This window comes from Mandrillus leucophaeus, unplaced genomic scaffold (genome assembly GCF_000951045.1).
Source record: "Mandrillus leucophaeus isolate KB7577 unplaced genomic scaffold, Mleu.le_1.0 Scaffold924, whole genome shotgun sequence".
Taxonomy (NCBI): domain Eukaryota; kingdom Metazoa; phylum Chordata; class Mammalia; order Primates; family Cercopithecidae; genus Mandrillus; species Mandrillus leucophaeus.
The window spans coordinates 689,538-714,928 of record NW_012110075.1 but is presented as its reverse complement, the minus strand read 5'-3'; the positions used below and the strand labels follow the sequence as shown (position 1 = coordinate 714,928).

General features: G+C 34.9%; 1 long non-coding RNA gene across 1 annotated transcript in view; it reads left to right on the top strand.

Annotated features, from left to right (window-relative positions):
• The window catches only part of LOC105531970, a 155,578-nt gene that overhangs the window by 8,236 nt on the left and 121,951 nt on the right, over positions 1 to 25,391 (top strand). The window contains exon 2 of the long non-coding RNA XR_001004893.1: positions 470 to 582. This is a non-coding gene — a long non-coding RNA (uncharacterized LOC105531970). The remainder of the gene's footprint in view (positions 1 to 469; positions 583 to 25,391) is intronic.

The window sequence follows — 25,391 nt, the reverse complement described above, 5'->3', positions numbered from 1 at the left end:
ATTCATTAGAGTAGCCACTAGCCACCTGGAGCAACTGAGCAATTAAAATGCAGCTAGTCAGAAATGAGATATACCGTAAGTACGAAATATACATCACACTTTAAGACTTGGTGCAAGACATACAATGTAAAATATCTCAACTTTTTGATTAATTAAATGACTTTTTGATATATTGTATTAAATAAATTATTGAAGTTAATTTTACTTTTTTCAATATGGCTACTAAAAAGTTTAAAATTACATATGAAATTCACATTATATTTCAACTAGACAGCACTAGTCTAGAATGTGTATGTTTAAATTTTTTCATTATATAGAGAAATTGTTTCTTTATAAATAATTAAAATTCCTGAAAGTTGCACACCAAGTTAATTAAATGCTGATCTTTAAAAACTGTATGGCTGTACCTTGCTCTTTTGTAATCCATATTCATTCAAACTATGAACTTCTGCTTTTCTCCATTTTACAGCAACAAACCAGCAGGACTTCCTGTGAAATCATGACCCCCATGTGCTCTTTCAGCCCCCATCAATTCGTACCTCTAAGCACCTGAGAGCCAAAGTAAACCACAGGAAACCACAGGTACTAACTATTTTAGACCTGATGAAGTGTCTCCCAAACACAATCTGGCATGGTGAGTACCAGAGTAACTGGCAGTCTTTTAGAATGGAGAGAAAATAAGAAATTGGGAAAAGTTTGGCATTTGCTTTCAACAGAGATCAGATTCTGACCTCTGAAAAGAAGAAATAAAGAAAAATGTTTATGATGGGGAGGGATCCAAGGGTAACTTGTGGGAAAGGAAGAAGCTTCCAGAAAAGGAGGTTTGAGATCTGAGAAGAGACTTGTGTATGTCTGAGGGAAGAGTTGGAGACAGGTAACCAGGGGAGAAAATCTGGGAAGTTTTGAGCAGTGAAGGTCTGATGAGATGGAAAAGGAGAAAGGACACTAATATTTATTAGGCCTCTACTGTGTGTTAGGTACCTGCACATAGGTTATTCAAATACACGTACGGTATTCATTTTTGCAGGCAAAAATTGAGGTACAGAAAAATAAAATTATTTTGCTAAGGACACACAACTATTCGAGATCAAAGGTAAATTTATAATCCATTGATTAGTGGGTGGATATCCTTTTAGAGTGTTAAAGATAGATTAAAGTGTGAAACTGCAAGGGTGAAAAATGGGCACACGACTTTGAGTAATTTGAGAAAAGTTGAGTCATTTCAATGATAGTCTGTGTGTAATCTGGGTTGGAAAAGTGAAAGCAGGGGGAAGCAGGGCAGGGAATTGTTTGTACTTGGAACTGTCCATGATAACTGTGGGAATACTAACACACTGAAAGCCCCCGGAAGAAATGACATATTGGTTGGCCTTGTAACTAGGCAAAGTTTTGAACTTGACCAGTTCCTTAGCATCCCACTATAGTTCTATAGGTCAAAGCATAGACCTTTGGAGTTTTATATATTTGCCCATAAAAAATGTCAGCATATTTGAACTTCAGCCTCTCACAGATCTGATGGAAACCTACTCAACAGAGATCGGTTCAAGTTTTAGTAAGTTCATCTCTAAAACTGAAGATAACATGAATCACCTTGCCTTCAGAATTTCTAGCTCCGTAATTTGCAACTTATACTATTCCTTCTAGAAATTATTTCATTCTCATTTCTCCTAGAACCTTCAAGTGTTCAAACACCTATTCTTCAAATATTCACATTTTCTTCACTTCAGTAGACTCTTCCAACCATGGGCTATAAGATAAATTATTTTATTGATGCCCTTCCCTAGTACACTATTGAACTCTAATCACTTAAGCGTTCCATCTATGAGTACATGAACATAGTGGCTGCTGGTGGGAGGCTGAGAGAGTAACCACTGGTGGGAAGTTGGTGATGGTAGTGGGGAAAAACGAAAAACGTCTTACACTCTAACAGGCTTGGCTCACCATCATTTACAAAGTCCTAGTATAACTTTTATTCTTGCTGCTCTTTGGCAGGCTTTTTACATTAACTACTCTGGGTGTTTCCTATTCTGATTTATTCTCTCTCTCTCTCTCTCTCTTTTCTCTCTTTCTTTCTTTTTTCTTTTTTTTTTTCTTTTGACAGAGTTTTGCTCTGTCACCCAGGCTGGAGGGGAGTGGCGCGATCTCGGCTCACTGCAAGCTCCACTTCCCAGGTTCAAGCCATTCTCCTGCCTCAGCCTCCCGAGTAGCTGGGACTACAGGCACCCACCACCACGCCTGGCTAATTTTTGGTATTTTTAGTAGAGACGGGGTTTCACGTGTTAGCCAGGATGGTCATGATCTCCTGACCTCATGATCTGCCTGCCTTGGCCTCCCGAAGTGGTGGGATTATAGGAGTGAGCCACCGCGCCCAGCCTATCCTTCTTTCTTCTAGCTGTTAATCTTGCTTTTCATTTAGCCAAAATCAAGACACTTGGCCCAGGCTTTCTCATTTTCACCTCATTTTCATCAACCACTATCTCTACATGAAGATCTTTTCATCTTTCTCAATGTTTGTGGAAAAGAAAACACTCAAACCCCTTTTTGTTTTCCTAAAAAGGTAATTGTTATTATTTACCTTTCTTCTATCATCTTTAATTCTTTCTTTCTGTTGACTCTTCTTTCCATGTCTGATGATGGTTAACTGTTTTTTAAGCTTTGGTAAATCAACAGGAGAAATAATGCATTTTTCTTTAAATTAGCCTTTCTTGAGTTAGGCGATTGAATATTTAAATGTTTAGCAGTCATTTCGTTTTTTACCCAGTGAATTGTCTTTTGAAATTTCATGCTTCTCTTCCTAATTATAAATTAGATAAATTTTGCAATTTTTTTGTTTTGAACTTGATTATGAATTAATGTTAAGCATTTGTCTGTAATATTTGTGACAAATATTTTTCTGTTTCTTGCCTCTTAGTAATGTTTAAAAAATGTTAGATTTTTAAAAGTTTAGTTATATTTGTCACACTTGTCACCATTTCCCATTGTGATATCTTTAAGCGCTTATATACTTAGAATGTCATTTGCTGTCTGTATTTCAGATTAGGATATACAGGCATTCAGTGTTTACAGTTAGGTATACATTCTGAGAAAGGCATGGGTAAATTATTTTGTTATGCAGGCACGATAGAGTCCACATACACAAACTTAGGTGTTGTAGCCTGCAACACACCTAGGCTATATGGTATAGCTTATTACTCCTAGTCTACAAACCTATACAGCATGTTACTATAATGGATACTGTAGACAATTGTAACACAACATATTGTAGTATCATATATGACATTTTATGGTGTCATATATGGAGTTTGTTGTTGACTAAAATATCACTCTTTAACACATGACTATACTTTTACGTTATTTCTATTTTTATTATTTTAAAGTTTTGAATGAATGCGTATTTCTTTTACCCTTTCTCATAATATTATCAAATTATCTTAGATCATGATAATTGAAGTCTTGAAATCTTCTTTGACTTGTCTAGCTTAATTCATATGCCATATCATTAATTTAGAAACTATAATCTTCAAAAATTAAATCAAATTTGAGCTGAGTCATTCCATTAGATAATAGTCATAGTAAAGATAAGGATTATGTCATAATTATATCCTCAGCACATAGTATAATCCTTGATGTATTATTTATTATTGTATGTAATACAATAATAAACTTTCAATAAATGTTTGCTGAATTGGATTACAAAATTAGGTTATCACATTAAATCAATGTCATGGCAATTATTTTGTGTATATAATGCAATGCAACGTCTTCCTGAAACTATGCTTTTAACCAAGTCAACTTGTATATCATTCACTTGTCCTCATTCCTTACTTTTATATTCTTTCTTCTTTCTATCCAGCTTCAGACAATGTTGGCATAGTCTCTTTTCTGTTTCTCATTTTAGAATTCAGTTGCCTAATTGAAAGGGGAAATATTTATCTAATGACTCTTCTTTCTGACCACTTTGGGCAACCAATCATCTTCAGTCCCTAAGACTCCCTGTCTGCATGGGATTTTCTATAAAACTGGCTCTATGCATTTATAAATATGGCAGTTCTATTTCCCCATAAGTCTCTACACTTTGAATTTTCTGACATTAGCTGCAGTAAGGAAAACTCAAAAGAAATGGTTGTCTGAATAATTGCTTATTGAGCATAGATTTTATTATATGACAATCATTTAAATAGTGCTAGTTCAAGCAAAGACCAGAAGGGGTTTAAAGATTCCTAATAGGAAATCCTTAAGCAGACTTCATTTGCTAAAGAGTGAAACTTTATAGTTAATACATAAACTGTAAAAAATTAAAAAGGAAAGGATGTCTTTGGAAGAAAAACAAACACATGTCCTGGTATTATTTTTTTTAATATTGGAAAACAGCTTCCTATGTAGTCAGATGATCCAGTTTTCTAAGAGTATGTAGGTTGAGTTTATAATTTAAAATTTCCTGAAGCAAATATAAAGAATGGAGATGAAAAACATACAGTCAGAATGGAAGAAACTGAACAACAAGAAAGTAACATGAACATATAGATAAACTTAAGTACCAGGTATTGCCTTCTATAGTTTTTTTTTTTTTTTTTTTTTTAGAAATAGACTTCAGAAAACATAGGTGCATTTGTTAACGCTACTGAGAAGAAAAATAATGGGTTAGAAATTAAAACTGTTTTGGTAAGCCATAAAACAAGATGCGTAGAAAGAACTGGGAGTATGAGACCTCAATGTTTTGTCTAAGGCCATCCCTATTCATTTTCATCCATAAGCCAGGCAAATAAAAGCAGTATAGAAGTATATCTAACCCTGTATAACCCTGAGTTGACATTTTTGTAGGAACCATGCTTGTTTATAGTTTCTGTATTTAGTAAGAATGTTATAGTTGTATAACATCTCTCTATGGCTCTTTGAAAATAATAGTAACCACCATTTATTACACACTCACTGCATGTCAGATACTGTGCTAGTTTCCTAAACCAGGTTTCATTTTATCTTCACAGAAATCTTATGATATAATACAAGTATATATTTTACAGATGAGGAGACTGAGGTTTAAGTATCTCAGCTGACGGCTGAAGATCACATAAATATAAATGACAGAGCTGGGTACTCAACTTAAGAAATATGATTTTGGAACCTACTACTATAAAACAAAACCCAATTATCAAGACCTGTAAGATCCAACTTCTAAAATTAGTAACATCAAAATTACTGGGTATGTTAAGAATATTTGTGTTTATAGGTTTAAGAACTTATTCTTTCTGCCACAGATTTAATAATTACACTTATAAGATATATTACATATTTGTTTGCATTAGTAAGTGGTATAATAATAATAATTTATACTTTTCTGATGACTCTGCATTTGAAGATCGTCAGTGAAAATGATGGAAGAGGCCGGGTGCAATAGCTCACACCTGTAATGCCAGCACTTTGGGAAGTCCAGGCGGGCAGATCACATGCGGTCAAGAGTTCAAAACCAGCATGGCCAACAAGGCGAAACCCCGTCCCTACTAAAAATACAAAAATTAGCCAGGCCTGGTGGTGCATGCCTGTAATGCCAGCTATTCACAAGGCTGAGGCAGGAGAATCGCTTGAACCCTGGAGGCTGAGGTTTCAATGAGCTGAGATCGCGCCACTGCACTCCAGCCTGGACAACAAGATGAGACTCGTCTCAAAAGAAAAAATAGAAGATGGAAGATAGTATTCATTGGAATACATCTAAGTGATATAAAGTCATACCTTCTGAATCTCAAGAATAAATGTATAGCCTCATGGCTTTTTAACGGCACTTTAGTGTAAATGTAGGAATTAATAAGTTCTGTTAAATAGGTGTCTTTATGAAAAATATTGAATTAAGTCTGGAGCATCTGTCTCCTTGGGTACTTGTCTAAGTGGCACTAGTTTGTGATTACAAAACTTGGAATGGTAGATTATTGACATATAGCCTAGTTTTGTTCACTCTTTGGAAGTTTTGAATGAAAGCGGGAGTATTGGAGAACAAAGAATGTATTAAAGGTAAGGTAGATTTATGAGGATGATAAGGTTTTAACTGAAGAGAGGCAGGAGAGTTTATCAGGAAAGCAAATTTACATATAGCTAGGGAGGAAATGCATAAAAAGAAAGTAGGTAACAAGAAAATAGTTTTGTTAGTTTATTTTTGTTATACCAATTTTGACACGTCAGCTGGAAGTACTCTGTGTTCTCATTAACCTCTATTCCCTTGCTGCTGTTTCCAAATTCTCCAGATGGCCTGTGGCTAAGAAATGCTTCTTATAGTGTAAGTTTGGAGAAAAGGGCCTGTTGTAGTTCCTTTGTTGATACTGTTCAGTTTGAAAAAGAAGTCCTAAGAAAATCCTGCTTGATGTTTTAAAATAGCTACAGACTTTCTTCAGCTACCACAATAAAGGGAATGTTTTATTTAATTGATATTATAAAATATGATAATTATATTTATCACTGTTCAAGATGCATGGCATATCATTAAAATGATTTTTTATCTTATTTAAGAAAGCTGTACTTATTTCACCAGTATTACAAGGACTTTTGCATTTTTATCAATGAAAAAGAATATATATAATATCGAAAGTATTGAGTATGGATTCCTGGTCTGAAATTTTGTCTTTTTTCCCTGTAAAATATTTTCCATTTATCACTTAGGTTGGCTTAATGTAGAGAGGAAACATTTAGACATTAGCAGTTGCCTACGTTAATCTAGTCATTCTGTAGCAGCAACCACAATCACTTTCATAAAGTTCACTCTTCCAGTGATTATGCTGTTGAGACGCAGAACAATGACATTTATTCTGCTGTGCTTTTAAGGTTTATATCTTAAGTCAGAAACAATGATTTTCTCAGCCTATATTATCATACTGACAGGTTGCCAACTTCTCAAGCTGCAGAAGACATTTTAAAGAAACATTTATTTTTCATTCATTCATTCAACGTGCACTGAATTACTAAAACACTAAGTGTCTGTTATATGCCAAGTACTGCTTGAAGTACCAGAGATGATGTAGAAAACATCAAGATGTAGTATCTACCTTCAAGGAACTTCCAGACCAGTAATCGAAAGTAGACTTGGCTACCAAAAAAAAAAAAAAAAAAAAAAAGACGTTAATATAGAGTCACCTGGTCTTCCGTTAGATACTAGTGTAGGGCAAAACAAAGGATAAAAAGCAAAGTTCTTAGCTTTATCTATGGGGTCAGAAAATTCTTTATAGAATGATACTTTATGTTTTAATGTAAGAGACAGCCTAGCAGGGAGAGGGTGGGTACATTGAAGAACAACCTGAGGAGCTAGCATTCCAGAGAGAGGAATTAGGATGGCCACAGGTAAACCAGTTGACACAGTTAGATAAATGTAAGCCACCTCGCATGGCCAGAATGTAAGGTATGAGAGGAATCATGGCAAAAACTATGTCTGGAGAGGTAGGCAGGTCCCAGGTCATGGTGAGCATTGTATACTAAGCTAAGTTGTCTAGATTTGTTGTAAGAAATAATGAAAGATTGTTTACACAGAAATATAATAAACATATTGGCAGTTCAGAAAACAATCCTTATAACACATTGGGAACAGTGGAAAGCATATATGTGAAGGTCAAATTACTGCACATCTTGGGCACTTGAGACAGCCTGTTTCTTTCTGTCTTCCATGTTGCAATTCAATATTTGCCTTTTTTTTTTTTTCTGTGATAGAGTTTCACTCTTGTTGCCCAGACTCAAGTGCAGTGACACGATCTGGGCTCACTGCAACCTCTGCCTCTGCCTCCCGGGTTCGACCAATTCTCCTGCCTCAGCCTCCCGAGTAGCTGGGATTACAGGTATGCATCACCAAGCCCAGCTAATTTTGTATTTTTAGTAGATATGGGGTTTCTCCATGTTGGTCAGGATGGTCTCAAACTCTCGACCTCAGGTGATCCGTCCACCTCGGCCTCCCAAAGTGCTGGGATTACAGGCCTGAGGCACTGTGCCAGGCCAGCATTTGCCTTTTAACAAAGTATCTGACCATGCTTTGGCTGTGGCTTTCTGAACACTTCCTTCTTAAAGAGATATGTATTTCTTATACAAGGAAATGTTCTTTTGGCTTTTCAGATTAGTTACATATTTAGCAATTTTTTGAGGACTTTCTAAGTTGTTACTCTATGTAGAATGATAACATTTCAATGTGTTAAGTTGTACATTTTAAACTTGAAGTTGCTGGTCTTTTTTAAACATAGATTTGTGGTTTTTTTAAATAAAGTGGCATTTTATGTTCATTATGTTAAAAATCTTAATTTTGATGATGGTAAATATCTTAATTAATTGAATGAAAATTTGTAGTCTTAAGTTTTCTTCTCCCAATAACCCGCTCCATAGGCAATGACTTTAATTTTTTGCATCCCCTCTTGGCTTTCAAATACAATACATATTGTTAAATGATGTGCTTTTACTGCTTTTTCTTATTAATTTTTGATTTGTACGTTAAAATTATTTATTAACTCACTGCTATCATGGCTGAGGATTTATTTCCTTAGCAATAGCAGGATGAATTTTTTTTTACCATTTCCCCCAATTTCAGAAAAGTCAGTTTTCACAGGATAACTGCAAATGTAGGCAGTCTTTAAATCTAAATTGCTTACTATAAAAACATTTTTCTACATTCCTTTCTGTATTGATACATAGGTATCCTTTGTATATTTATTCTTTTATATATAAATATAGATCTACAGATTTATGTATATCTATATATATTCATACATAAAATATAATGAAATCATAAAATGTATTCAGACACATCAGAACCCAGGAAAATGTCTACTGCCTAGCTGTCATTTTGGTTCCTTGCCTCATCTTTTTCCCTAATGGGATCCATTGTTTCCTAGATCCTGTATCTTCATTCGATGAACTGATTGATTAGCTAATTAATATTCCCTTGCTTCCTTGGAGCATATCGTTCATATAAAGAGATATAAATATAGAGAGATATATGAACGATACGCCCCAAGGAAGCAAGGAAATCTATAGAGAGAGAGATATATGAATGATACGCTCCAAGGAAGCAAGGGAATCTCTATATAGAGAGAGATACAGATATTTCCATGGATCTATATATATTTAGATATCTCTATATATCTCTATATATCATATTCAGTTATATATCTATATATATCATATCGTACAGGTATAGCATATCTATATTTATGATATATGATATATCCAGAGAGAATATCATATAGATGGGATATTCCAAAATGTTTATTCAGATTACCCATTTATTAAGGTCTTTATTTTTTCAGGTTATCCATTTATCAGGTCTTTTTTTTTTTATATATAAACTTACTTCTTCTTGCATCCATGTTCCAACTTTAGTCCCAACTGGTGGCTTCTAGTCTGCTGCCCAGCTGTCATTTTGGTTCCTTGCCTTATCTTATTCCCTGATGGGGTCCATTATTTCCTAGATCCCATGTCTTCGTTTGATGAACTGATTGATTAGTTAATTAATATGCCCTTGCTTCCTTGGAACATATCGTTCAGTAAATATGTTTAAGAAGGTATATGGGAGGACATTTTCCTGGGTTCTTATGTGTCTGAATATATTTTATGATTTTATATTTTTTTCCCCTCACAGCTTCAGTAGCTTTTAGACTCATCAGGCTGGTGAGAAATATGATGCCAGACTGAATCTTTGTGACCCATTATTCTCTGAAACTCTTTAGCTCTTCTCATTTTTTCTGGTATTCTGAATAATAATGGTATGCCTTGATGTGTGGTATGAAATTCCAAGCTGAGTACTTAAGAAGTTCTTGGATAGTTTTTTCTGTTATTTCTTTGGTAATGTCCTTCACTTTCTATTTTCTACATTTTCCAAAACTTTATTTAGCTAGTTATTAGACCTTCTGAATGAATTCTCTAGGTCTCTAATTCTTCTTATCTTTTCTTTTCTTTCATGTGTTTTTTTTTCCTATGAGATATACACACAGAGATATAAAATCATAAGGTTATATAGTATAAAACAATAATGAAATAAGTATTTTTGTACTAATCTCCCAGAATAAGAAATGGAATGTTACAAATAACTTAGAAGCTCTTGATGTTCCACTTAAGAGTTATGTGCACTCTGGGTTAAAGAAATTTGCTTCTCTTCTTGGTCTGAGTGTCTTTTCCTTTTTTTTTTTTTTTTTTGAGTGGGTATTGTATTGGAAATATATATATCATCCTCCTTTGCTCTGCTAATATGCTTTATTACTTTTCTAATATTAAACAAAATTATATTTATGAAATAAATCCAAAATGGAATCTTTTATATGTTCTTTGGTTTAGTAAATATTTTCCATAAGATCCTTGCTCCAATAGTCATGGGTGAGATGTTAATAAATTTCCTTTCTCATACTATGTTTGTTTAAGTTTGAAAACAAATTAAGGTATGTTTTTTCTTCACCTATTTCCTGAGAGTGTTAATGTAATTTAATGTAGTGTCATTGTACTGTATCAACTTAGTTAAGCTGGAACTATGTTTCTCAGAACTCCCTTCCCTTTCTGGTTCCAGCTCTAGGGACAACAGGGAATAAGGGATTTATTACAGCAATTAGAAAAGACCAGCTAAGTAATTTGGAGGACTGAGTATAAAATGAAAATGTGAAAGGATGAACCATGAGAGAAATATGTGGATGTTAAAGGAGAACATGGAGTAGCAGCCAGTCTCCTCTGAAGGCTGGAGTAGGGTACAAGACATCATACTTTTGTTGATTCACTTGCTCATCTTATTGGGCCCTCAGCTCGTCTAGGTTTTTCGGGTCATCCTTCTTCAGATTCTCTGACTCCTGAGCTAGATACTTGTTGCTAAGGACACGCGTATCTTCTGCAGGAGATTGGAGGTGTTGAGAGATAGAGATTTCAGAGTATTCTTGTATCTCTCAGTTTGTCCAAGTGAATTCCAATTGATCCTTACTCTCCTCTACTTCTTGTGTATGTTATTTCCTAATTACTACCTGTGCTAATTTAGTGACTTGAGGCCCACCTCAACATGCAGGGGTATCTTGAGGATGCTACAGCTTTTCATAGACTTTAAAAGATATTTTTTCCACAATCACATAAGGTCTGACTCTGGGGTCTGCTCCTTGGGCTTGCAGTCAGTGCATCATCACACTGGGCCACAGACTTAGAATGATGCCCATGCCCTGTGGTTGATATTTTAAAACCTTTAAGAGTTTTATCTTTAATTTTCTGTCATGTAAGCAAAATCTGATGGGACAATGCAGCCTAAGACAGGTACTTGGGGCCTTGGCTCAAATTTTGTCCTGCAGTCCTGGAAGTACTTCTAGCTGTGGATTTCTTAGCCACTGCCCAGCAACTACTGCTGTCCTCTAGACTCAGCAGACCCTTGTGCATAAAGGTGGGGAGAGTTTGAGTTAGATACATGCACCTCAGGCATCAAGGCATGGGACTGCTCTGTGACTGCTGAGGTCTGCACTCACTCACAAGTATTTCCATGCTCAGGGCAGTGTGACCTTAAATAGCAAATAAAAATATCATGAAAAATAAAAAAAGAGACGGGAAAAAAAGGAGAAAATTTTGTTCTTTCTTGTCATGCAATAAGCCCTGTATTTTCATTTTATACTGAGTCCTCCAAATTACTTAGCTGGCCTTGTCTAATTTCTGTAATAAATCCCTTATTCCCTGTTGCTCCTAATTGTTCTTGTTCTCTGATTAAAACTTGTCTGGTGGCCGGGTGTGGTGGCTCACGCCTGTAATCTCAGGCCTTTGGGAGGCCGAGGCGAGTGGATCAACTGAGGTCAGGAGTTTGAGACCAGTTTGGTCAACATGGCAAAATCCTGTCTCTACTAAAAATACAAAAATTAGCTGGGCGTGGTGGTGCGCGCCTGTAATCCCAGCTACTCAGGAGGTTGAGGCAGGAGAATCCCTTGAACCTAGGAGGTGGAGGTTACAGTGAGCTGAGATCGTGCCACTGCATTCTAGCCTGGGCGACAGAGCAAGACTCTGTCTCTAAACAAAACAAAACAAAACAAACAAAAAACCTGTCTGGTATAATGAGGAGTAAACTGTTTCTTGAATGTTGATAGAACTCACTTGTAACATATTTGGGCATGCATCTTCATTGTAGGAAGATATTTAGCTGATTATGATATTTTATTATGATCATTTGGAATTTTAATTTCTTTTCAAGTTAAGAATTTGTAAATTGTATTTTTCTAAAGATTTATTAACTTAATCTAACTTCTCAGATGTGTTGGTACAAACTTGTTCTTGAAATTTTCTTAACTGATTAATCTTCGTGGCATCTATAATTGTGTTCCCTTTGTCTTTTCTGGTTTTGCTTAAATTAATTTTCCAACGGCTTATCTATCTATTGGTCTTCTCAAAGAGCCAATTTCTATCATTTCTGACCTCTATATTATGTTTTTTTTTTTATTTCTCTGAATTATGTTCTTATGTTTGTGTCTTTGAGTTTATTCTATTGCTGTTTGTTTTATTTTGTTAATTTGTAAATTTATTAACTTTGAATGGTTTTAAACTACTGGTTAAGAATATAAGGCTTAGATTTAACTTTAAATATAAATTTTTAATCAAAATTGTTTGAGTAATTTACATAAAATTACGTATAAAATTTGGTATGTCTTGACAAATGTATACATCAACCTAACCATTACCATAATCACGATATAGAATATTTCTATCACCCCAAACAATCTCTTCTGTTTTAGATTCCTATCTAAGGGATCTGGGGAATCATGCCCTATAAACCATAAATTCTTATCTGATGAGTATTATTTAACCCTATATTGTGACTGACTTTCCAACCTGACTCTGGCATAACATTACAAGACAAGAAAGAAAACCCAAATATTTTACCCCAAGACAAGTTTTGTTTCCCTATCGTGAAATGGCCCTGCAAAGCTGTCCTTTGTGGGGGGAAATTTGCATCTGTAAAGAATCTCTGTTAACATAGCTAGATCTTTTTCTTCCTGGCCCTCTCAATCCTAAAGAGATTAACTAAAAGCCTATCACCTTTTGAAGATCAAAATAGGAAACTTTTGTCATCTATTATCTCTAAGCAGGACCACTGTAAGACTTCAAAGAAACCTTGGTTTCCACAATATTTTATCTTAACCTGAACATTTCCTTTCTATTAATCCCAGGTCCTTAAACAAACTCAACCAATTGTCAACCAGAAAGTGTTTAAATTAACCTATAGCTGAAGACACCCACCCCCTGCACCCAGCATTGAGTTGTCCAGTTTTTCTGGACCAAGGCAATGTATTCCTTAAATGTCCAATTTTTCTGGACCAAACCAGTGTATTCTAAACCATGTGCCATTGGGAACATGTACTCAGGAACTCCTGAGGGCTGTGCCATGGGCCATGGTCACTCATATTTGCCTCAGAATAAATCTCTTTAAAGATTTTTACAGAGTTTGCCTCTTTTCATTGACAATATCTAATAAACAACTTCAGCAGCAAAGTTCCAGAATACAAAACCACTGTATAAAAAGCAGCAGCATTTCTGTACATCAACAACATCCAAGCTAGGAGCAAAATCAAAAATGCACTCCCGTTTACAATGGCCACAAAAACAATAAAAGATCTAGGAATACAGCTAACAAGGGAAATGAAAGATCTCTACAACAACAATTACCAAACACTACTCAAATAAATCACAGATTACACAAATAAATTAAAAAAAAAAAAAATCCCTATTCATGGATAGGAAGAATCAATATTGTTAAAATGATCATAGTATGCAAGAAAATTTACAGATTCAGTGCTATTCCTATCAAACTACTAATCACATTCTTCACAGAATTAGAAAAAAAAAACTATTTTAAATTTCATATGGAACCAAAAAAGAGCCCAAATAGCCAAAGCAATTATAAACGAAATAACAAAACTAGAGACATCACATTACCTGACTTCAAACAATTCTACAGGGCTAGAGTAACCAAAACAGTATGGTACTGGCACAAAAACAGACAAATACACAAATGGAACAGAATAGAGAACCTAGAACTAATGCTGCACACCTACAATCATCTGATCTTCCACAAAGTTGACCAAAACTAACACTGGGGAAAGGGCTCCCTATTCAGTGGTGCTGGAATAACTGGCTAGTCACACGCAGAACACTGAGATATAAATAAATCAATTCAAGATGAATTAAAGTCTTAAATGTTTGTATAAAAACAAAATCTGTAACATAAGCTAAGAAGTAGCATTCTGGACATAGGCACTGACAAGAAGATTTTATAACAAAGATGCCAAAAGAAATTGTGACAAAAACAAAAATTGACTAATGGGACTTAATAGAATTAAAGGCTTACACAGAATAAAAGAAACTATCAACAGAGTATACAGAAAACTTACAGAATGAGAGAAAATATTTGTAAACTATGCATCCAACAAAGGTCTAATATAATCTGTAAATAAATTAACAAGCAAAAAGCAATCCCATTAAAATGTGGATAAAGGACATGAAGTGACACTTTTTAAAAAAAGACATATACATGGCCAGCAAGCATGTGAAAAAAATTCTCAACATCACTAATTATTAGAGAAACGCAATCTAAACCACAATGACACACCATCCTATACCATTCAGAATGGTTATTACTAAAAAGTAAAAAAGATAATAGATGCTGTCAAGGTTGCAGAGAAAAGGAAATGTTTATACACTACTGGTGAGAATGTATGTTTATTCAGTCATTATGGAAAACAGTGTGGCAATTTCTCAAAGAACTTAAAACAGAATTGCCATTTGACCTAGCAAGCGTATTACTGGATATATACCCAAAAGGATGCAAATAGTTCTACCAAAAAGACATATGCACTCACATATTCATCACTATATTCACAAGAGTAAAGAATTGGAATCAACTTGGTGCCTATTAACAGTCGATTGGATAAAGAAAATGTGGTACATATGTACCATGGAATACTACACAGCACAAGAACAAGAACAAAGAACAAGTTCATGTCTTTTGCAGCAATATGTACGGAGCTGGAGGACTTTATTCTAAGCAAACTAACACAGGAACAGAAAACCAAGTACCACATGTTCTCACCTATAAGTGGGAACTATACATAAAGAACACATGTATACAAAGAAGGAAACAACATCCACTGGGGCCTATCAGAGGGTGCAGAACAGGAGGAGGAAGAGGGTTGGAAAACTACCTATTGGGTGATATGTTTATTGCCTGGGTAATTAAGTAATCTCTACACCAAATGCCCATGACACACAATTTATGCCTATAACAAACATGCACATGTACCCCCGAACTTTATTTTTTAAAGATTTTAAAAAATATCTTGTTTTTAAAAACAACATGTTTTTAAGTTAGTTTTAAAAAGTTAGTAAGTTAAACAAGTTTTAAAAATATTTTGAGTTATTTTTAAAAGCTTTTTAAAGTTTTTTAAATTAAAAAAAAGCTTTTAAAAATAAAGTAAAATTCTCAAGAAGTGTAATTATAGAAATGCTTAGATATAATCATACAAGAAAATGAAATGATGTACCACATTTTCTAAAACATCTAAAGAATATTACTACCACAGCTTAGAGTCGCTACTTTGAAAAGATAGTTTTTGGAATGTACCATGTGTATCTGCAAAGAAAAGATATGTATTTTCTACATATTGTATATGATGTACTAAATGTTTCCTTTAAATCTAATTTGTTAATTTTGCTATTCAAAGTGGCATTATCAGTGTGTCACAACGGTGGTGTTACTGCCATCATTTCTCAAACATGTAAAAGTATTTTAGTGGTCACAGAAATGTGGAGGGTATTATTGTCATTTCCTTAGTGGAGTCCTGGGTGGTAAACATTCTTGCATTGGCTAAGAGAGTGAGCAACAATCAATAAGCGTACTATATGTTGCACAACTGAACGTACATAGTAGCTTTCTTTTACCTGCGCAAACCACTTTGCCAGTCTTTTATAATACACTGAGCTTTCCAAGCACACAATTACCACAAAGACTAAGGAAATATAAAGTCAACTCTGGGGAGGCAGAGCAGAGAGTCAGAAACAACTTGAGTCCTTGGTGAAATCACTCAGCAGTGAATCAAATGATTCGGAAGTTGCTCTCATTTGTATTAAGGGAGGAGACCACCCCTCATATCATCTTATGCCCAATTTCTGCCTCCAAAGAAATAAGAAGTAAAAACTAAAAGGCAGAAATGAAATCCACAGGTAGACAGCCCGGCGCCGCACCCTGGGCCTGGTAGTTAAAGATCGACCCCTGACCTAATTGGTTATGTTATCTATAGATTACGGACATTGTATAGAAATGCACTGTGAAAATCCCTATCTTGTTTTGTTCTGATCTAATTACCGGTGCATGCAGCCCCCAGTCTCATACCCGCTGCTTGCTCAATCAACCCTCTCACACTCACCCCCTTAGAGTTGTGAGGCCTTAAAAGGGATAGGAATTGCCCACTTGGGGAGCTCTGCTCTTGAGACAGAAGTCTTGCGACGCCCCTGACCAAATAAACCCCTTCTTCTTTAACTCTGTGTCTGAGGAGTTTTTTCTGAGGCTTGTCCTGCTACAGTATATCTGGTTATGTGCATTAATACATTCCCTTAGTGGTCAAGCTTTTTTTTTTTTTTTTTTTAAATATTTGTAGTTAGAAGCAACCTAAAGTTTAGACCTAATAATTTTTATTGTGTTAGCCAGCAAGGCTGTATGCACCTGTAGTCTCAACTATGCAAGAGGCTGAGGTGGAGGATCAATTGAGCTCCAGTGATTGAGGCTGCAGTAAGTTGTGATTGTTCCATTACAATCCAGCCTGGGCAACACAGTGAGACTCTGCCTCAAAAATATATATAAACTATGCCGGCAGGGCGCGGTGGCTCACGCCTGTAATCCTAGCACTTTGGGAGGCCGAGCTGGGCAGATCACGAGGTCAGGAGATCGGGACCATCCTGGCTAACAAGGGGAAACCCTGTCTCTACCAAAAGTACAAAACAAATAGCTAGGCATGGTGGCGGGCGCCTGTAGTCCCAGCTACTCAGAAGACTGAGGCAGGAGAATGGCGTGAATCTGGAAGGTGGAACTTGCAGTGAGCAGAGATCGCGCCACTGCACTCCAGCCTGGGCCGCAGAGCGAGACTCCCTCTCGAAATAAATAAATAAATTTAATAAATAAATAAATAAATAAAATAAATAAATAAGAAAATATATTTATAAAATAAAATAAAGTGACAGTAACTTAAAGAGTAATAATAGCCATATTGAGGATGTCTGCTCTTATCACTCTTATTGTTTATTTTAATTGTATATTTATTGGAGGGCTTCGTCCCTCAGAAATAGCAAAAAGATGAAATAGAAGATTAGAAATAAAGAATAAGTCTCTACAAAGTCTTAAAAACCTTTAAAAAATCCTAATAGAAGTATAAGTGAACTTAGTAAAGCTGCATAATAAAATCAGAATGTAAGTAAATTGTTTCCATACACAAAAAAAATTTGGAAATTAAAATTTTAAAAAGTATTTATTGTGATTATCTGTATTGTGTTATTATTAGCATGAATGAGCCTCTCTATTATATAATCTACTAGTAATATATAAAAGATATTATTAATAATTTACATTTGTTGTTAGTGTAGCCCTTTAATAAATTTTCTAATAGATCAAAGTATAGTCATTTTCAGTTTTCCAATTGTATGATTATCTGTATACACATAATTATTTACCAATTTCTAAAACTGTATACTTGGACTGAGTATTGAATTTATTAAATACTTGATGAGCATTGAGATTATAATAGTTTATTTTTTTAAAGGCCTTTTGTATTTTTCTAATTTAAAAACTATCTGTGAATTCTGGTACTAGGTTTTACATGGTCAGGTTCATGGATCTTTTAATACATTACTTATTTCAGTTAATATGTTTCCTTTGCTATTTTTGAAATCTTTTTTTTCTGTTACGTTTTTAATATATCGTAATGACTTTTTTCTGTTATGTTTTTAGTATTTCGTAATGGATTAAGTCAATTTTTGTTCTTCTATGCTATAGAAAAATTTAAATAGAATGTAAGTTTTTAAAATTACCAGGAGTATTATATTCTTTTATAATTTATAAAAGTACCTTTATGTCCCTCATGATTTTATTATATGTTTAGTTCTTTACTTCATTTAATTTTCTCATGTTGTTCTAATTATATTTGCCAAAGTTTTATGTATATTACTTTTTATTTTATTTTAAAATTCTGCGCTTAAATGTACTTACTAATTCTGGTTTTTGTTCCCTCTTTTTGAAAACTCCTTAACTTCTGCCTGTATTTCATTATTTCTGAAATATAGTTTCTATTAACTACACAATTTGGTTTAACATCCTTCTTTATTAAGCTATTTGTTATTTTGGATTATTTTTGATGCATCTCATTTCTTTTTCTTTTTTTTCTATTATGTATGACATTGCAATAAATATTATTATAAATGCTTTTGTTAATTTCTCTTATTACTTCCTAACTATAAATTCTTATAAATAAATCATTAGGTTGAATTGTTTCTCTCTCTCCGTTTTTCTCTCTTTTCTCATTCCAGTTTTACAATGCATTTTTAAATTAATTGCTTATTAAAAGTTTGCACAATATCCATTAGTATGTTTGGTTTTGGTGCTTATGAAAATAGATAAAGGTAATTGACCTTTTTCTAACTACTGCTCTTATTTAAAGTATAAATAGGACTGGGTAGCCCAATGTCTTTCTTTTTCAGTCTAAAAAATTGATTTGTTAAAATCTCAAATATTTTTAGTTTTAGAATTCCTTTAATGAGGAGAAAAATCTTAGATATGAAAATAGTAAATGTTGGTGCTATCCACAGATTAAATAATTTAATTGAATTGAATTTATTAAATACCTGATGAGTATTGAGATTGTAATTAATCTTTTATTTAATATTAGATTATAAACTTTCAACTCTAGCTTTTATGTAAAATCATACTTTCACTTTATTACATAAACAGAGAAAAGGAAATCTATCTATAGTTGGTAATGCTTTCCTTGAGATGAGTATGTTTGGAGAGAAGCAGAAGGCAGGTCTCTGTACATTTAATTACCTTTCCCTTATAACTTCTAGCTTCAATTTCTTTTCTTGTAAAATTCTCTGTAATCTCCAAGGACACTTTAACGATAGAAAAGTTTATTTCAAAATGATTTAGAATTAAAAAATAAAAACTACTCTTCTGGCCCACCCGCTTTAGGCCCAGTTTTACGTGTTGGATGGTTGTTTAGAATGAGGGAATGTACTTTCATGATATGAAATCTTCAATTGTTTATACTTGTATAGACTAAGGAAAGAGCAAAGCATGAGCCACTGGCTTTGGAGTTAAAAATATTTCAGCTCAAATTTGTCTGCTACTTTTTAATTTAGTGACACTGAGAAAACTTATTAATATTCCTAAATTTCAGGAAGATTTAGTAAAAGTGAATGTATCTATGTGTGTATGTATGTGTTTATGTATATATATATATATACACACACACACACAACAACTTACTTCCAAAGTGTTGTTACTTATGTAAATAGGTTTTCACTGTTAAATTGGTGTGTGTGTGTGCATACAAATGTGTGTGGTGTATGTTTGTTCATACACACAATTTAATAGATTTGGAAGCATAGGCATATAGAGTAGCCACTTTCTCTGAAGGAGAGAAGTTATTTATTATTTATTTATTTATTTATTTATTTATTTATTTGAGACAGAGTCTCACTCTGTTGTCCAGGCCAGAGTGCAGTGGCATGATGTCGGCTCACTGCAACCTCCACCTCCCAGGTTCAAGCAGTTCTCCTGCCTCAGCCTCCCAAGTAGCTGAGATTACAGGCATGCACCACCTCTCCTGGCTAATTTTGTATATTTGGTAGGGATGGAGTTTCACCATGTTAGCCAGGCTGGTTTAGAACTCCTGACCTCACGTAATCTGCCTGCCTCAGCCTCCCAAAGTGCTGGATACGAGTGAGCCACTGCACCAGGCCTCTGAAAGAGAGAGGTTATTGATAGAGAACTTGAATTTAAATTTCAGATCTATCATCCATTAGCTACATGACCTTGGATAGGTTACTTAATTGTTCTTTTGTTTTATTTACCACCTATTTGCTCTCTCTACTCCAGCCAGGTGATGAAATTATTTGATCAAAACTGATTTGTATTCCTGGAGCAGATTATTTATCTCTTCCAGATCTTTTATTATACCCTAGCTAACCATCTCATTATGCACATTGCTTTGATAAGGAAAAGGATGTCAAAGAGCAAACTCCTTTCTTTGTCAGTCAGTGTAATTATTAAACATACATTGTATGTTTCTTATATTTCTTACTTCTATCTATGAATATCGCTATAACAACAATCTGAAGTTCAAAAAAATTATGTAGTGATCCTCTTAGAATATGCATCAAACTATTTCTGTGAAGCACTGTGTGAAACAATCCCTATGAGACATCTGTATTGAATCAAGAACTCTCTGGAGCTATCAATATTTTTTTGTTTTGTTTCAGTAGTTTTTTGTTTGTCTTTTTTTCTTTCTCCTTCTTATAATCTTTACTTGAGAAAAATTACATTGAATTCACAATCAGGCTTATTCTGCTCTTCCCAACACAATAGTAGAAATTAAGTAATATGTATAGCAGCATATTGTCAATTCACAGTTACAGTAATGCTTATGAATGTGGCATTTAGATGCCTGACAGATGTTTGTCTGTGCAATTTTTTAGAATCATATTTTCAATTGCTTTTTATTGTGATGTCTCTTAACAGGAAGCATAGATCTAAAAACTTAGCTTTGAATAATTTTTCTACTAAAAACCTGTGAGAAACTAATAATGTCATTGTTATTTCTATTATTACTAAGTATCTGTGGTTCTGATATTAGATATCTTCAAGAGAGTTAATCACTCTTTATTACCCTCTAAAGATAGTTATTTGTACTCCTACCAACCTCCACTTGATATATAATTTTTTCTTCTTTCGTCAATAAATTTCATGTTCAAACTGTATTATTTACTTCCATGTTGTTGTTTATTACTTATGTAAATATATTTTTACTGTTCAATTGGTAATATTTTTCTTTAACTGTGAAGAAGTATTTGAGTATGTCGAGTTGGAATTGACCGCATCATATTTTCCCATTAAAATTACTAAATATGTGTGTGACACAATTTTCAGGAAGAAATTAAAATTGTCAACTAAAAAGTGAGTTACATTTGTCACTGAAAGAATCAGAAGCCAGGATAAATTCTGTTGTCTATAAATATAGCTTCCTTGTTGAATATAATGAATGAGTCCTTATAGTAAACATCATTAGTTATTAAATTCTATAAATAGCACACTGCATATATGTCATTACAACTCATACACTGAAAAGACATTTGTATATTTTTTGCCATATACATTTTAAATATTATTTATCATATAAATAATATAGGAATCTTAATATAGTTTTAAACATCTATGATTTAAAAGTGCCAAAATTTGATACAAAATGTCTAAATTTTAAGTCTTAATATGTAAAAAAAAAAAAAAAAAAAAAGGCTATGTCACCAGAAATTATAATTGTTAATTATTCCATTGGAAGGTTGATTTCTTCAACACTTATTTAATTGTAGCACTTTTGTCATGAATAGTGGACAGATTAATATGACATTTAATTAATAGGTTCATTTATTTGAATATAATAAATACACACTATGGCCCAATATATTAAATAAATTATGTGTGAAACTATGTATAAAAACAAATCAAACGTTAATTTCCAGAGTCAAGAGTGCATAGATTCCTAAAAAATAAATAAAACATAAATAAATCATAGCTTCTGGTCTTCCTTTTTGATTTTTTTTAATACAACACCTTATTTTTTTATGCCTATGAAGAGGTGAAAATTCAGAATGATTCATTGTATTATTTACCTGAAAATTAATTTTTCCTCTATCCCACTGTTTACAATAATGATTCCTTCTACAAAATCTTCTTTAGGATATATATTCTCAGGTGGAACAAAATGGCTGATACAACCCTCCAGTGATGATCCCCCACCCCTGCCCCACTAAAATCACCAAACTGGACAACTACTAGTGCAAGAAAATAGCCTCATAAGAAATCAGGTCTGCAATCACAGCACCTGACCTTGACATCAGAACAACCAAAGAGGCACTGAAGAGCACTGGAAAAATAGGCTTGAATTTCTTGCACTGTCCCTCCCCTCTCCCAGCAGTGCCATGTGGCATAGGGAGAGAATCTGTGTGCTTGAGCTAAGGAAGGAGCAGTGATGTGCAAATTTGCATTGGAATTTAGTGTTTCCCTGTCACAATGGAAAGCAATAGAGAACAGAAATTCAGTTGGTGCCACAGAGATAACAATCAGACCAGCACTAGCCAGAGAGGAATCATCCAGCCCAGCTGTGAGAACCTAAATTCTGGCTAACCCCACCATGGGGACCTAAAGCAATCTGGGGTCCTAAATAAACTCCAAAAGCAGTCTAGGCCACAAGAACTGCAATTTCTGGGCAAATCCTGGTGCTATGCTTGGCCCAGCACCAGTGGACTTGGGGTACATGTGCCTGAGTAAGACATCAGCTAGGGCAGTCAAGGAAGAGCTTACATCTACCCTCCCTCAACCTCAGGCAGCGCAGTTTGGAGCTCCAGAAGAGAGTCCTTCCACTTGAGGAAAAAAGAAGGAAATGTAAGGAAGACTTTGCCTTGCAGCTTTGATACTAGCTCAGCCACAGCAAAATAAAGAAAAAAAATAGAGGCCTGAAGCCCTCATTTTAGGCCCTAGTTTCCGAATGGCATGTCTAGACCCACTCTGGACGAGAAGGAAAACTACTGCCCTGAAAGGAAAAACCCAGTCCTTGCAGGATTCATCATTTGTTTACTAATGAGCCCTTGGGCCTTGAATAAACAACAGCGATAGCCAGGCAGTACCTGCTATGGGTCTCAGGCAAAGTACCATGCTGGCTTCAGCTGTGATGCAGTGCCTTCCCGGCTGTGATGGCCGCAGAGAGAGAATTCTTCTGCTTGAGAAAAGCAGAGTAAAAATGACTTTGTCTTGCAACTTGGCTACCAGCTTAGCAACAGTAAAACGAAAGACCACCAGATCAGACCTCTAAGTCTCCAACTCCAGAATTTACTTCCTGGACAGTATTTATAGAAGCACATTGGGCCAGAGGGAAACGAGCTGTCCTGAAGGTAGAGATACAGGCCTGGCAGGATTCACCATCAGCTGGTTGTAGAGCCCTTGGGCCTTGAATAAACATTAGCAGTAGCCAGGTGATAGTCACCAGAGACCTTGAGTGAGTCCTGGTGCTGTGCTGGCTTCAGGTCTGACCCACCGCAGTCCCAGTGGTGGTGCCCATAGGAGTGTTTGCATCACTGCTCTCCCAACTCCAGGCAGCTCAGAATGGAGAGAGACTTCATTTGCCTGGGGAAAAGTAAAGGAAGAAAACAAAAGAATCTGTCTGGTAATCCAGGGAATTTTCCCAGATCATACCCAAGACCACCAAGGTACCGCTACAATTCTTCAAGAGTCATAGTGTTACTATTATTGGGGAGTCACTAATGCAGACGTAGGTGCAGTGACCAAAAACTTAGATTACAACTCTCATTCCCCTTGGAATACTTGGAAAACCTTCTCAAGAAGGATAAGTACAAATAAAGCTACACTGTGAAGACTACAATAAATTCCTAATTATTATTATTTTTTTTTTGTGAGACAGAGTTTCACTCTTATTACCCAGGCTGAAGTGCAATGGCATGATCTTGGCTCACCACAACCTCCGTCTCCGGGATTCAAGTAATTCTCCTGCCTCAGCCTCCCAAGAGGCTGGGATTATAGGCATGCACCACCATGCCCAGCTAATTTGGTATTTTTAGTAGAGATGGGGTTTCTCCATGTTGGTCAGACTGGTCTCAAATTCCTGACCTCAGGTGATCTGCCTGCCTCAGCCTCCCAAAGTGCTGGGAATACAGATATGAGCCACTGCAACCAGACTAAATACCTAATTCTTTAATGCCCAAACATCAACGAACATCCACAAGCAGCAAGACCACCCAGGAAAACATAACCTCACCACATGAACTAAATAAGGCACCAGTGAACAATCCCAGAGTGACAGAGATACATGACTTTTCAGAGAGAATTCAAAATCTCTGTTTGAGGAATCTCAGTGAAATCAAAGATAAAATAGAGAAGAAGTTCAGAATCTTATCAGATAAATTTAACAAGACATTGATATAATGTCTAAAAATCAAGCAGAAATTTTAGTGTTGAAAAATTCAACTGACATACTAAAAAATGTATCAGAATCTCTCAACAACAGAATTAATCAAGAAGAAAGAATGGTGAGCTTGAAGACAAGCTATTTGAAAGTACACAGTCAGAGGAGACAAAAAAAGAATAAAAATAATAAAGCATGACTACATGATCTAGAAAACAGTCTCAAAGGGGCAAATCTAAGTATTATTGGCTTTCAAGAGGGGGTAGAGAGAGAGAGAGAGAGAGATTGGGATAAAAAGTTTAAAGAAATAACAACGCAGAACATGTCAAAGCTAGAGAAAGCTGTTAATATTAAAGTACAAGAAAGTTATAGAACACCACGCAGATTTAACTCAAAAAAGACTATCTGAAGACATTTAATAAGAAAATTCCCAAAGGTCAAGGATAAGGAAAAGATTTTAAAAGCAACAAGAGAAAAGAAAAAATAAAATAACATGTAAAAGAGCTTCATATATGTGACAGCAGACTTCTCAATGCACACCTTATAGGCCAGGAGACAGTGGCATGAAATATTTGAAGGGTTGAAGGAAAAACAAAACAAAACAACTTTTATCCTAGAATAGTACATCCAACAAAATAAAGGCTTTCCCAGATAAACAAAAGTTGAGGGATTTCATCAACACCAGACTTGTTCTACAAGAAATGCTACCAGAAGTTCTTCAGTCTGACAGAAGAGGATGTTAATGAGCAATAGGAAATCATTTGAAAACCCAAAAGTCACTGGTACATAGACAACTAGTGAATACTATAGCATTGTATTTGTGGTGTATAAATGACTCATATATTGAATAAGAACACTAAAAGATTAACTTAGGAAAAAATAACTACAGGCTGGGCGAGGTGGCTCATACCTGTAATCCTAGCACTTTGGGAGGAAAAGGTGGGCAGATCATTTGAGATCAAGAGTTCGAGACCAGTCTGGCAAACATGGTAAAACCCCATCTTTACTAAAAATACAAAAAAATTAGCCAGGTGTGGTGACTCATACCTGTGTTTCCAGCTACTTTGGAGGCTGACGCAAGAGAATCGTTTGAATTCAGGGAGCGGAAGTTGCCATGAACCAAGATTGCACCACCGCACTCCAGCCTGGGTGACAGAGTCAGACTCCATCTCAAAAAAAAAAAAAAAAAAAAAAAAAAAAAAA